The sequence below is a fragment of the Amblyraja radiata genome, chromosome 7, assembly GCF_010909765.2.
Source record: "Amblyraja radiata isolate CabotCenter1 chromosome 7, sAmbRad1.1.pri, whole genome shotgun sequence".
In the NCBI taxonomy this organism is placed as follows: Eukaryota; Metazoa; Chordata; class Chondrichthyes; order Rajiformes; family Rajidae; genus Amblyraja; species Amblyraja radiata.
Window position 1 is genome coordinate 57062953 of NC_045962.1, and position 14126 is coordinate 57077078.

Consider the following 14126-nt stretch of genomic DNA (forward strand, 5'->3'; position numbering starts at 1 on the left):
CACGTTCGCGGAGCTCGGATTCAGCCATGGGACTTGCTTACCATTACCTGGCGGGGTCACAACATCGGAGGCCTAGATAGCCTCAACACAGAGGGAGAACAAGGAGGGAAGAGACAAGGACTTTAAGACTTTTGCCTTCCATCACAGTGAGGAGGTGCCTGGTAGACTCACTGTGGTGGATGTTAAATCTGTGTTTATTGTGTGTTTTGTTATTTTATTCTATGTTATGACTGCAAGGCACGAAATTTCGTTCAGACTGAAAGGTCTGAATGACTATAAAGGATACTTGACTTGACTTGAAATAGAGCATTGATTTGCCAGCTAGCAGCCGATGTGAATATCACACCTTTAATTTCCCACTCCAGCATCTCCCCTGTCTCGCTCCATGATCTCTCAGGATGGGTGCTATCGGCGACAAGTTTTTGGCTTAGTGACATAACTCTGCTCTCCCAGAGAACAAAACAATGCTGTTGAAAGTCAGAAGCAAATTTGCCCAGCTGCAGTGATCTCAACCTATACAAGGTAAATGCAGTAATATTTACCAATATGACTGGATGTCACATGATCAGACATTATGTTCAAAGGGAGACATAAATGCTGGAGAAACTCAGCGGCAGCATCTATGGAGCAAAGAAATAGGCGATGTTTCGGGTCAAGACCCTTCTTCAGACTGAAGGGTCATTATGTTCAAATGCTTACAGATACCACTTTTGCAATTCAGTGATGATTATAGCATATTCTGAAGACATTTTAAATTAATGGGAAAACAGGGGGATTAAACACCAATCTCACTTTCATTGAACATAACAATGATTTATTACTTTAAACCATTTTAGGAGAGGGTGGCGGATTTCCGCTTCCTGGGAATCCATATTGAGGAGGACCTGACGTGGAGCGTGAACACCTCTGCGCTGCTGAAAAAGGTCCAGCAGAGACTGCACTTCCTGAGGGTGCTCAGGAAGAATAACATCACTCAGAGACTGCTGCTGTCCTTTTATCGGTGCTCCATTGAGAGCCTCCTAACATACTGTGTATGCGTATGGTACACCAGCTGCACAGCGGCTCAGAGGAAAGCGCTCCAGAGGGCCATTGACAACGCCCAGAGGATTGTCGGATGCCCTCTCCTTACCTTGGAGGACTTACACAGTTCCCGCTGCATCAAAAAATCCCAGAGTATTATAAAGGACATTTCCCACCCCGGACACTCCCTGTTTGAACTGTTACCGTCAGGCAGACGGTACAGATCTACAAGGACAAGGACAAACAGACTTAAAAACAGTTTTTACCCCACTGCTATAAAGGCACTAAATGTAGCCGCCAAGGAACGCAGGGGCGATACATACATACATGAAATCGACAGAAGGATGTAGGGCTGGGTGTTTATGCGTGCTATTTTTATGATATTTATTTTAGTTGTTTATCTTTTTAAATATTTTACTTTGTATGTATCGTTAGCTTTTAGAAATGTTTGAATGGTGCACTGACTGGCTGACATTTTACAATTTCGTTGTACATGGTTCATGTTACAATGACAATAAAGAAACTATTCTATTCTATTTTATGTTCAATGAAAGTGAGATTGGTGTTTTACATTAGTCTTCAGAGTGAAAATTGTGATAAAGCATCTTCCTTCAGAGAAAACTGAATTAATGAGACAAAAGCCTACAACTGGAGTTTAGTGTGGGGAAGTATGAGATTATACACTTCAGTGAGAGGAATCAAAAGGTAGATTACTATCCAAATAGAGAAAGACTGTAAGTGAGTGAATCTCAGGGAGATCAAGCTAATCTGGGGCATGAATCATAAAACTTTAGTGGGCTGGTGTGACAAGTAATTAAGAATTGCATGTTAAGAATTGGCATGCTGGACTTTATTGAAAAGGGATTGGAGTTTAATAACAGGGAGGTATTATTCCAGTTCCAGGGTGCTAATGAAGTTGCCTTAAAAAGAGATAGTAGCATTGAAGGTAGTTCAACGGAGATTCAACAAACTAATTCATGGGATGAGAGGGTTATCCTATTAACAGAGGCTAGACAATTTGGGTCTCTATTCTTAGGAATTTAGAAAGTGACATTAAGGAGTGACATTACTTAAATATAGAAGATCTAAGGGAGGCTTTAAAGGGTAGAAGTTCATATGATTCTATTTATGGGAGAGTCACAAATAAGGGGATTTGGATATCAAATAAAATTAAGATGCATAGAAATGTCTTCGAGAGAGTAACAAACCTCTGGAACTCTGCGCTACGGAGTTTCTTCCCACAGGCCATCAGGACTGTAAACTCTTATCTCACCAGGGACTAATTTACTGTTGTGTCTTTTCTTTCTAAAATGTAAATACTGGTTCTGTTCTGTGTTCTGTTGTTTTTGCACAATCTGTAGGCATTGCCACTTTCATTTCACTGCACATCTTGTACGTGTATGTGACAAATAAACTTGACTTGACATTATAAATTATATGGGTACAAAACCTTTTTTGTATTTTATTATGGTGTTTACAGAGTACCAAGTTTACAAATCTGTTGTGCTGTTGCAAGTAAGAATGTAACTGTTCCATTTCAGGACATATACCCATAAAACACTTGACTCTTGACTTGACCCAAAACATCACCATGTTCTCCAGAGATGCTGCTTGACTCGTCGAGTTACTCCAGTACTTTGCGTCCTTTCATCTGTCATTTGCCAGTTTTTCCCAACACTATCTATCTTTCACACATTTCTTCCCTCTACTTCATCAGCCAGAATAAAAGCCTCGACCTGAAGGTCCCCTATCCATTTCCCTCCACAACTGCTGCCTCATCCACTGTGTTCCTTCAGCAGTTCGCTTTTTGCTCAATATGCAGCCACAATGGGCTATTTACTGTGATAATGTTTTTCAATTCTGCTACAAGTAGCTAAATTTTAATTAAAACAGAATCCTTGCTTTAAAAGAGACCACTGGGACAGCAGCAGAGCTTGCGTCCCTAGCAGTCATTAAGCATAAAGTGACTGCTGTTAGGGATGGAGGGAGGGTGTAAAGTAGCAGCAGCAGAGGCAGTTTTATTACTTTGACCAGCTGTACATTCTTCCCTATAAAATGTAATTACATCCAGTAGTAACAAGCTAATTGATTGCTAATTAGATCAATCAGCACCCTAACCACTGTCAGCAACTGTCAGATTAGTGGTCACATGCTCTCTATTGCAAATGAAATGTGGACAAGGACAGAATGTGATTGACATGCTGAAGGAAATGTGATTTGGGATCTCCGAGGTGGTCATGGAGAGGGTAAGTAAACATGATTGATTCGATGGTAATTGCCTGAGAGGAAATGAGAAATGAATGGGTCTCAGTGTCTGCCTTGGATCCATACCTCAAGATACTCAAGGGTTTTCACATGTAAATAACCCAGACAGAGCTTCTTACAAATGAGAAATAAAGTGACGAGGGTGAGAGGAAAAGAGGTGAAAAGTATGTGCGCCGCAGATTTAGTTTAATATTTGCTATCAGTATGCAAACTGGCTGCATATTCAGCAACACTAATAAAAAAGTAATTTTCAATTAATGTGGATTATCCAGGAGTTGAATCTGTTAAGGATTAATTGCACCTTAATTGAAAATAAATTGAAACACAGATGGATTCCAATGATATGGGTTTTCAGTTGTGTATTTCTTCAGATTGAAAAGGAAGGAGGGTTTTTGTGTTTTATCTTACAAAGACCAGTCGCATGTATAACATTACAGGATCCTTTCACAGATAATCATGGCACGAAGCATTAAATGGCAATCTCTTTTAAATTTGTTTGAAGTTTGCATTTAAAATAGTTGCCTGCAAGTAAAATCAAATTGCATAAAATTTCACATTTAAAAAATCATGTTTGGTGCTCGATAGATTCACTATGTAAAATAATTCTTACTATCTCTGTGGAGCCAAACAACAATCTTTAGAATTGTTGATTTAGGTGTTTATAGAATATATACAACTTTGGTGAGAGGACAGCCCTCAATAATATGCAATGTTGTTTGTATGTCATCAAAACTAGTATTAGTTTACTGGCCATAGTGGTAAAATTGCTCTTTGCTAAAGTCCAGATCTGAGGTTTTCAAGAAGGACAACCCCGCACTGTACAAGAATCACCAGTACAATCACCACAAGTCGATCAGGGATGTTAAAAAGGAATTCCAAAACAAGTTAGAGGCTCAATTCAATACAGCAGATGCCAGGCAACTGCCAGAAACTGAATATCATCTAGCTACAAGCCAAAATTGAGGGTAATCTCTAATGATGGCCCGGATGAGCTCAATAGCCTATTACGCCTATTTTGAATGGGCAAAGAAAGTTCCACCAAGACGCATGCCCAAATCCTGCAGCACATCAACCCCAACAAGGCCACCGGACCTGACGGAGTACCAGGGCGGGTTCTGAAGCACTGCGCAGGGAAGATGACTGCGGTGTTCACGGACCTGTTTAACACCTCCTTGCTGCAGGCCTCCGTCCCCACATGCCTCAAGACAGCCACAATCATCCCTGTGCCAAAACAATCAGCCATCAGGTCCCTCATCGACTATCGGCCAGTGGCGCTGACACCGGTGGTGATGAAGTGCTTCGAACGTCTGGTACTGGGACACTTGAAGAACAGCATCCCCCCCTCCTTAGACCACTACCAATTTGCCTATAGGGCAAACAGGTCGACGGAGGACGCAGTGTCACTGGCCCTCCACTCCACCCTGACACACCTTGACCAGCGGGACAGTTATGTGCGGATGCTATTCATAGATTATAGCTCCGCCTTTAACACCATAAACTAGTCACCAAGCTGGACCACCTGGGCCTCAACACACACCTGAGCAGCTGGGTCCTGGACTTTCTCACCGGCCGACCACAGACTGTGCGCATGGGGAGGCAGGTCTCCTTCAGCATCACCCTGAACATCGGTGCACCACAGGGCTGTGTGTTGAGCCCCTTCCTCTTCTCCCTCTACACTCTCGACTGCAAACCCACCCACGAGGCCAACACCATATTAAAGTTTGCAGATGACACCATCGTGGTAGGCAGGATCACGAGTAACAACGAGGCCGCCTACAGGACAGAGGTAGAGAACCTTGTGAGCTGGAGCCGTGAGAACAACCTGATCCTCAACGCAGCAAAAACAAAGGAGATGATCCTGGACTTCAGGAGGAGACCGAAGACCTTCGTCCATCAGCCCATCACCATTAACGGCGAGACAGTGGAGGCTGTGCAGAACATCAGGTACCTCGGGGTCAACATCAGCCTCGACCTGACCTGGACCGTCAACATCACGGCGACGGTCAAGAAAGGACTTCAAAGGCTTCACTTCCTGAGGTGCTTGAAGAGGGCACGTCTCCCATAACAGCTGCTGGTGAGCTTCTACAGGTCAGCCATCGAGTCAGTTCTCACATACTGCATCACAGTATGGTACTCTGGCTGCACCGCAGAGAACAGGAAGCTCTCCAACGCGTCATTAAGACTGCTGAGAGGATCACAGGCACCCAGCTCCCCAGACTGGAGGACATCTACCGGACCCGTTGCATCCGGAGGGTCAAGAGCATCATTAGAGACAGCACACACCCTGGACACTGCCTCTTCACCCCCCTGCCCTCAGGAAGACGATACAGGACACTGAGCGCCCGCACGACAAGACTAAAAAACAGCTTTTACCATAGAGCTGTGACACTACTGAACTCTATTCCCCTCCCACACTGATTCCCCCCCCCCCTCTCTCTCACACACCCGCCCATACTCCTATATGTTTATAGTCAAATTTTTTAATAGTTCTTTTTTAAACGTATTTTTATACTCATATTCCTGTGCAGCTGGAGGACTGCTCCAACAAAATGTCGTAGTCTTGTACAATGACAATAAAGATTATTATTATTATTATCCTGAACTAGTTCTATCCCATACATCTCAGTTGCGGAAGTCAGATTTGCTTTACGAGCCCGGATGGAGTGACTGGATGGGTTCCAAAATCGTGTACTAATCAATTGGCCACAGTATTCACTGACATCATCAACCTCTCACATCAACATCCACTGTCCCCATCTGCTTCAGGGAAACCTCCATCATTCCAGTCCCTAAGAAAAGTAAAGTAACCTATCTCAATGACTACTCTCCAGGTGCTCGAACATTGATCATAATGAAGTGCTTTGAATAACTGGAAATAGCCATCTATGCCTGTTTTCCATACAATCTAGACTGCTTGCAATTCACATACAAGAATATTAGGTCTCCAGAGCTTGTTGTCTTCCTGCACCACATTCCAATCTAGGATATGTGGAATTCGCTGCCTCAGAAGGTAGTTGAGGCCAGTTCATTGGCTATATTTAAGAGGGAGTTAGATGTGGCCCTTGTGGCTAAAGGGATCAGGGGGTATGGAGAGAAGGCAGGGATGGGATACTGAGTTGGATGATCAGCCATGATCATATCGAATGGCAGTGCAGGCTCGAAGGGCCGAATGGCCTACTCCTGCAACTATTTTCTATGTTTCTATGTTTCTATATCTTGAAGATAAGAATACCGATTATCAAGATGCTATTCATTGACTACAGCTCACTTTCCAAACAATAATACTGAATAAGCTCATCCCTAAACTTCAAGATCTTAGCACCTATATTTGCAACCCGCTCTGGACTGCTTGACCAGTAGACTTCAATCAGTTAGATTTAATCATCACCTTTCCTCCTCCCTGACCATGAATACTGTGCTTCTCAAGATTATGTGCTCAGTTCCCTTGCTCTACTCTCTATTCACCTATGACTTTGTAACCAAGTAGAGTGCTCACGCAATCTTAAAGTTTGCCATGGATACCAATTTTTTGCACGATCAACAACAACGATGAGAGGGAGTATAGGAAAAAGGTCGAGACCCTTGTGTCATTGTGTCAGGGCAATTCCATCGCCCTTAACGTCAGCAAGATGAAGGAGTTGGTTGTTGATCCAAGAAGCAGAGGGGTAAACAAAACCCTGAACTCATCAACAGAGCTGATGTAGAGATAGCTGACAGCTTCAAGTTTCTTGTCACCCACATCACCAGCAATCTAACTTGATCCCTTCACACTGATGCAGTGATGACGAAAGCACATGAGCTGATTTACTTTCTTGGTATCAAAGATTTGGCATGTTCACGAGGATTCTCCTGAACTTCTGCAGGTATGGCCATTTTCAGCAAAAGGAAATAAATCCAACTATGAGGGTTCACTTTGCTGCCTCCCATAGAGAAACATAGATATATAAACATAGAAAATAGGTGCAGGAGTAGGCCATTTGGCATTTCGAGCCAGCACAGCCATTCAATATGATCATGGCTGATCATCCAAAATCAGCACCCTGTTCCTGCTTTTTCCCCAGATCCCTTGATTCCATTAGCCTTAAGAACTAAGACCTGCTCCTGGATTCCATTCTTGATGCATAGTAGATGTGACTTTCACCACAGCAACATGAGGAAATACAGGGAGCACAGTCGTTACAGACTTCGTAAAGAAATGTGTGGAGGACTGTATCCCTACAAAAACCTTCTGAGTGTTTCTCAATCAGAAACCTTGGATGAACTTTGAGATCCGCACTCTTCTGAAGTTCAGACACAGGGCATTCACGTCCGATGATACAGTGGCCTACAAGATGTCCAGATACAACCTTGGTAAGGCCATCAAAAAGGCCAAAAGGGACTTCTGCTCCAAACTGGAGGATGAGACAGATGTTCGGCAGCTGTGGCGGGGCCTGAATGCAATCACCTCCTACAAGGCAAAACCAGGAGGCAGCTCGAATGTCGGCGAAACATAACTCCCTGACGAGCTCAATGCGTTCTACGCACGCTTTGATAGAGAAAATACTGATGTGCCTTCCCGAGCCCCCATTCGCTGTGATGGTATTTCAGTCTCAGTCACAGACGCCAACGTCAGGAAATCCTTCAGAGGGGTGAAACCCCGAAAACCCCCCTCTCTTTCCCCCCCCTCCCTCTCTCTCCCCCCCCCCCCTCCCCCCCCCCTCCCCCCCCCCCTCCCCCCCCCCTCTCCCCCCCCTCTCCCCCCCCTCTCCCCCCCCCTCTCCCCCCCCTCTCCCCCCTCTCTCCCCCCTCTCCCTCCCCCTCTCCCTCCCCCTCTCCCTCCCCCCTCTCTCCCCCTCTCTCTCTCTCCCCCACTCTCTCTCCCCCACTCTCTCTCCCCCCCTCTCTCTCTCCCTCCTTTCTCTCCCCCCTCTCTCCCCCTTGCTCAGAGCCCCCCCCCCCTCCGCCGCATGTGTGCCGAGGATTTTTCCCGTCTATTAAAAATGACAGAGATATTAATGTTTTTACAAAATTCCCCATTCGCTCTGCTGCCCCCGCTGGCGGTAGGGGGGAGGGACTATAAAACCAGGAAGTGGTGTGCCACACAGTCTCTTCAAGATGGAGGAAGGCAGAGGGTCATGTTTCTCTGAGCTGTGAATAACACTGAACACATGTCTACTCAAATGTAAGTGCCCTTAGTGGTACTAAAATGCTTGCAGAATGTATCTATTGGTTCTAAAGCTTGCAAAAAAAGTGTCTATTGGTTCCATTAGCCTTAAGAACTAAGACCTGCTCCTGGATTCCATTCTAAAGCTTGCAAAAAAGTGTCTATTGGTTCTAAAGCTTTCAAAAAGTGTCAATATTGGTTCTAAAGCTTGCAAAAAATGTCTATTGGTTCTAAAGCTTGCAAAAAAAGTGTATTGGTTCTAAAGCTTCCTCTAAAGCTTGCAAAAAAATGTCTATTCTAAAGCTTGCAAAAAGTGTCTATATCGGTTCTAAAGCTTGCAAAAAAAATGTCTATTGGTTCTAAAGCTTGCAAAAAAATGTCTATTGGTTCTAAAGCTTGCAAAAAATGTCTATTGGTTCTAAAGCTTGAAAAAAATGACTATTGGTTCTAAAGCTTGCAAAAAATGTCTATTGGTTCTAAAGCTTGCAAAAAAAATGACTATTGGTTCTAAAGCTTGCAAAAAAAATGACTATTGGTTCTAAAGCTTGCAAAAAATGTCTATTGGTTCTAAAATGGTTCATACTAGCACTCCTTGGGTGCAATGGCTTGAAGTTAAAATGCATTACTTACTGCAATTGGGGGCGTGGGTGCATTGGCTTGAAGTTGAAAGGCACTACTTACTGCAAATTGTGGCTTGAAGTTGAAAGGCACTACTTACTGCAAATGGTGGCTTGGGTGCTTTGGCTTTAAGTTGAAAGGCACTACTTACTGCAAATTGTAGCTTGGGTGCTTTGGCATTAAGTTGAAAGGCACTGCAAATGGTGGCATGAAGTTGAAAGGCACTACTTACTGCAAGTGGTGGCTTGGGAGCTTTGGCTTGAAGTTGAAAGCCACTACTTACTGCAAATGGTGGCTTTGTTGCTTTGGCTTGAAGTTGAAAGGCACTATTACTGCAAATGGTGGCTTGGTTGCTTTGGCTTGAAGTTGAAGGGCACTACTTACTGCAAATGGTGGCTTGGTTGCTTTGGCTTGAAGTTGAAAGGCACTACTTACTGCAAATGGTGGCTTGGGAGCTTTGACTTGAAGTAGAAAAGGCACTACTTACTGCAAATGGTGGCTTGGGTGCTTTGGCTTGAAGTTGAAGGCACTACTTACTGCAAATGGTGGCATGAGGTTGACAGGCACTACTTACTGCAAATGGTGGCTTGGGTGCATTGGCTTGAAGTTGAAAGGCACTATTTACTGCTAATGGTGGCTTGGTTGCTTTGACTTGAAGTTGAAAGGCACCTCTTACTGCTAATGGTGGCTTGGGTGTGGTTTGAAGTTGAAAGGCACTACTTACTGCAAATGGTGGCTTGGGTGCATTGGCTTGAAGTTATAAGGCACTATTTACTGCTAATGGTGGCTTGGTTGCTTTGACTTGAAGTTGAAAGGCACCTCTTACTGCTAATGGTGGCTTGGGTGTGGTTTGAAGTTGAAAGGCACTACTTACTGCAAGTGGTGGCTTGGATGCAATGGCTTGAGGTTAAAAGGCATTACTTACTGCAAATGGTGGCATGAAGTTGAAATGCATTACTTACTGCAAATGGTGGCTTGGGTGATTTGGCTTGAAGTTAAAAGGCACTACTGTAAATGCACTTACTTCCTGTTTGCACTGTATATTGATTTTAGATAAAATGCTACCACTTACGGCTGTGATTTTTGGCCATCTTACTCAGTCCCCCTCCGCTGAGCAGATGCAGAGAATTCTTCCCATCAATGAAAAATAAAAGTGTTATTAGTTTTTTTTTAAATGTTGAGAATCTCTCTCCTGTCAATCACTCCATGAAAGCCACACCTTTTCCGGTGAGGGGGGAGGGGTTATAAAACCCGGAAATGTGGGTGTGGCTCAGTCTCTGCAAGATGGAGGAGGGAGAGGTCACGACTCGCTGTCTTTAGTGGCTTTGCACCCTACTTCAAATGGTATTAAACTGCACTTGAATTTGGTGGCCTTGCACCCTGCTAGAAGTGGTAAGAAACTGCACTTGAATTTGGTGGCCTTATACCCTGCTTGAAATAGAATTTCAAGGATTAGCCGTGAGTCAACTACCAGCCCACCAGCCGTGAGTGAGTGAGATGTCAGCACAACAGGCTTTATTGACTGAGACGCCAGCCCAAGAATCCATTTGGTGCACAATTTGTATACTAGCCCTCTGGAAACCAGTCCCTTCAGCCCACAACACCCATTCTAGCGCTCCAGAAAGCCCCCCCCCCCCCCAACTGGTCACCAATATTAGAATTGGTGGAGAGGTGGAATATTGCGTTGGATGACCAGCCCTCCTGTGTGATGCTGGGTCCCAACGGATCCCACTTAGTCTAGTATATTACTAAAACTTGCATCTTGTTTGTTTCTATGCGCGTGTGCATGTGTTTGTGTGTCTGTCTGCATGCCCATGTGATCCTGGAACTATGCCAAAGTGGTACACGATAGCGCTACAATTTTGGCACCACCTTACTCACAATTTTCCTGTGGTGAGGTGTCTCAAGTTTAATTCAGATTGATGTTGAATTTTACGTTATTCACATTTTTAACTTTACAAAACCCAATTTGAGAAAGATTTCTTCCCTTTGCACTGGCACTTACAGCTATGACATTACAATGGGATTGTAGCCCTGCTCGCTATAATGTTGCTATCCCAGGACACTGAGTCCTGCCAGCCCAAGCAAGCATTTTTTTAAAGTTTTAAATGAGGGAGGGTGAATAAGGGGAAATAAGCATCCCCTGCACAGTTGGGGGCTATGGGTGAGTGGTGGATTATTGTGTTGGGGGAATGGGTTGCATTGGGGGAACGAGTGAGTGGTGGAATATTGCCTTCGGTAACGGGTTGCGTTGGGGGACCAGGCCTCCTGTTTGACAGGGACCCAACGGGTCCCACTTGGTCTAAAACTCTCATCTTGTTTGTTTCTATCTATCTATCTATCTATCTATCTATCTATGATTTTATTTATGTGATTTCAGATGGAATGGCAACATAATGGCCTTTCTTAGAATGGAATCGAAATGCTTGGTTTGGAAATAGTATTTTAGTGAGTTTGTTAATGACAGTCCAACTTGCTTCTTTGAATGTTTGTGGCTATATCGGTTGTCATTGAGTCATATAGCATGGAAATTGGCTCTTCAGCCCAATTTGTTCATGCCGGCCATCTTAGCTAGCTCGTTCCATGTACCCACCTGTGTGAAAAAGTTGCCTCTCAGGTTCTTATTAAATCTTTCCTATCTCACCTTAAACCTAGGCCTTCTGGTTGTTGTCCCCCATGCTATGGGAAAAGACTGCATTTGCCTATTTATTTTACACACCTGGGCCCAATACTTGCTTTAATTCAATTTTTTCCATAAATGAAGATTTGATAATCTTGTAATATGATGATAGAGGATATCAATTTTGTGGAAGAGAATAAGCTTGTAACAGCTTTGTAACACATGGCTTTGTAACAGGTTTTGTTTCAGATCTCATTATTTTTAATCTTGTTCACAAATTGTGACTCAATGTTTCTATATTTTACCATTTGGGAATGAACCCAATTTCAATGCGTATTTTATTTGTCAATATTTACCACACTAGATGGCAGTCTAGTTTATTATAGTAATTGTTAAAAAATGATTCAATGTTCCAGGAAGTTATTGGTCTCTGCTCTCCTTAGCCTAAGTCTTAATAAAACATTTTTATATGTTTAGATTTTCAATTTATTTTCACAATGTAGTAATTTGGGTAACATTTTATTATTTTATTTTGTGCAATTCTATAAACTGTTTGGGCCTAATCTAGTTCTTTGATTAAGCAGTATTTCTTAATCCCATGACTTCACTTTTCATTCATAATACAATATGACATCCACTACAAATCAACTTCAATTGTTTAACTTTATTATTATAGAGAAATCATTTCCTTTGTTTCAGATATTATTCCAGACCCAAACTTCCTAAAATCTCTTGTAGAAGTTTTACCGAAATTTTAAATCGATGAACTTCAGTTATTCATTCAATTATAAGAAACATAAGAGGGAATATTTTTTCTCATTAAAACCTTTCATCACCTTGTAGCCTTCTATTAGTTTGCCATTTATCTTTCCCTGTTTCAAGAAGAATGATCCTATTGTTTAACCTTTCCTTATAATTCAAGTCCTTCATTCTCTTAACCTACCAGGAAATCTATTGTGTTCATCTTTTCAAGAATTGTCCATTGAGGCCTAAATAGACATTTATAAAGTTCTAACACGACCTTTTAATTTTTTGTATTTTTTGTTCTTTTCATAAAGCCAATTAGTCCACATGACAATAGATTCTGGTTCTTTGATCACATGTTTTAACTTACTAATTTAAATCATACAATATTGCTTGGTTTCTTTCACTGACTTGTTTCCCCAGATCACTGTTATTTTATATATGCATTGAACAGAAGTGTCCACCTGTTGTGTTTTGCTACTAGAGTTGAGATACATTTTATATAAGTTTAGTTTAATTTAATTTAGAGATACAGTATGGAAACAAGCCCTTCGGCCCACTGAGTCCACACCAATCATCGATCACCCATTCACACTAGTCCCATGTTATCCCACATTCTCATCCACTCCCTACACATTAAGGGCAATTTACAGAGGTTCAATTAACCTACAAACTCGTACGTCTTTGGGATATGGGGGGGGAAACCGGAACACCCGTAGGAAACTCACACAGTCATAGGGAGAATGTGCAAGCTCCACACAGACAGAACCCAAGATGAGAATCAAATCCGGATCTCAGGCGCTGTGAGGCAGCAGCTCTAGCAGCTGCACCACTGTACCACACATAAATCTTACTTGAACAGGGGATTACATAAACCCAGCTCCCTATGATTCTTGTGACCTTTTAAACTGTGAAATTTAATTAAGAAATTATTTGAAAAGTTTGATCATGTATGACAGACATTATTTCAGATTTTCCATTTTTAACTGCATGCCCTAGGTTTTATAATACAATTTGCATTCATAGCATCATTTTTTTTACCTTGTATTTCCAATGCTACTTGATCTGCCCATTTATCCAGTTCGGTGTAACCTCTCTTTAAATTGTATTCCTCTATTCTGAATGATCTATTTTTGTTTTAATTTGTTATCATCTGGAAATGTAATATTCAGCTGAACGAAAATGTGAGGATTGATTCCGATAATATTTTGTTCATAATGCCAATTAAAACCGTACACCAAGAACCTGCACTGATATTTCATGACCTGCACTTGTCCTAAGCTGCATCACCTAATTTAATATTTCTGAAGTTGAGTCAATGTTTTCATGTTCACGATTTTCTCTGCGGTAAAGTTACACAAATAACCATGGGCTTAATGACAGTTCATTTATTTTAATTCTGTTGATTGAGGGATATGTATATTCCTCAGGACATTAGAAAAAGTATCTTGCTCTTCCTTGAAGACAATAGACAAGCATTTGGTTTACTAATCTATCTGAAATGTGATGCCTTGGTTAGTTCTGGTAGTAGCGTGATCAGAAATGCACATTGTAATCCAGTTGTGGCCTGACCAATGTTTTATATAGTTGTGTCGTAACCTTTCTGTTCTCACATTCTTAGCTTGGCTTATGAGGGTAAGTTTCCAGAATGCCTTCTTAACCACTTTATCTATGTAAGCCAATCAATTCCACTGTCTTAAGAGCATTGAGCTGTAG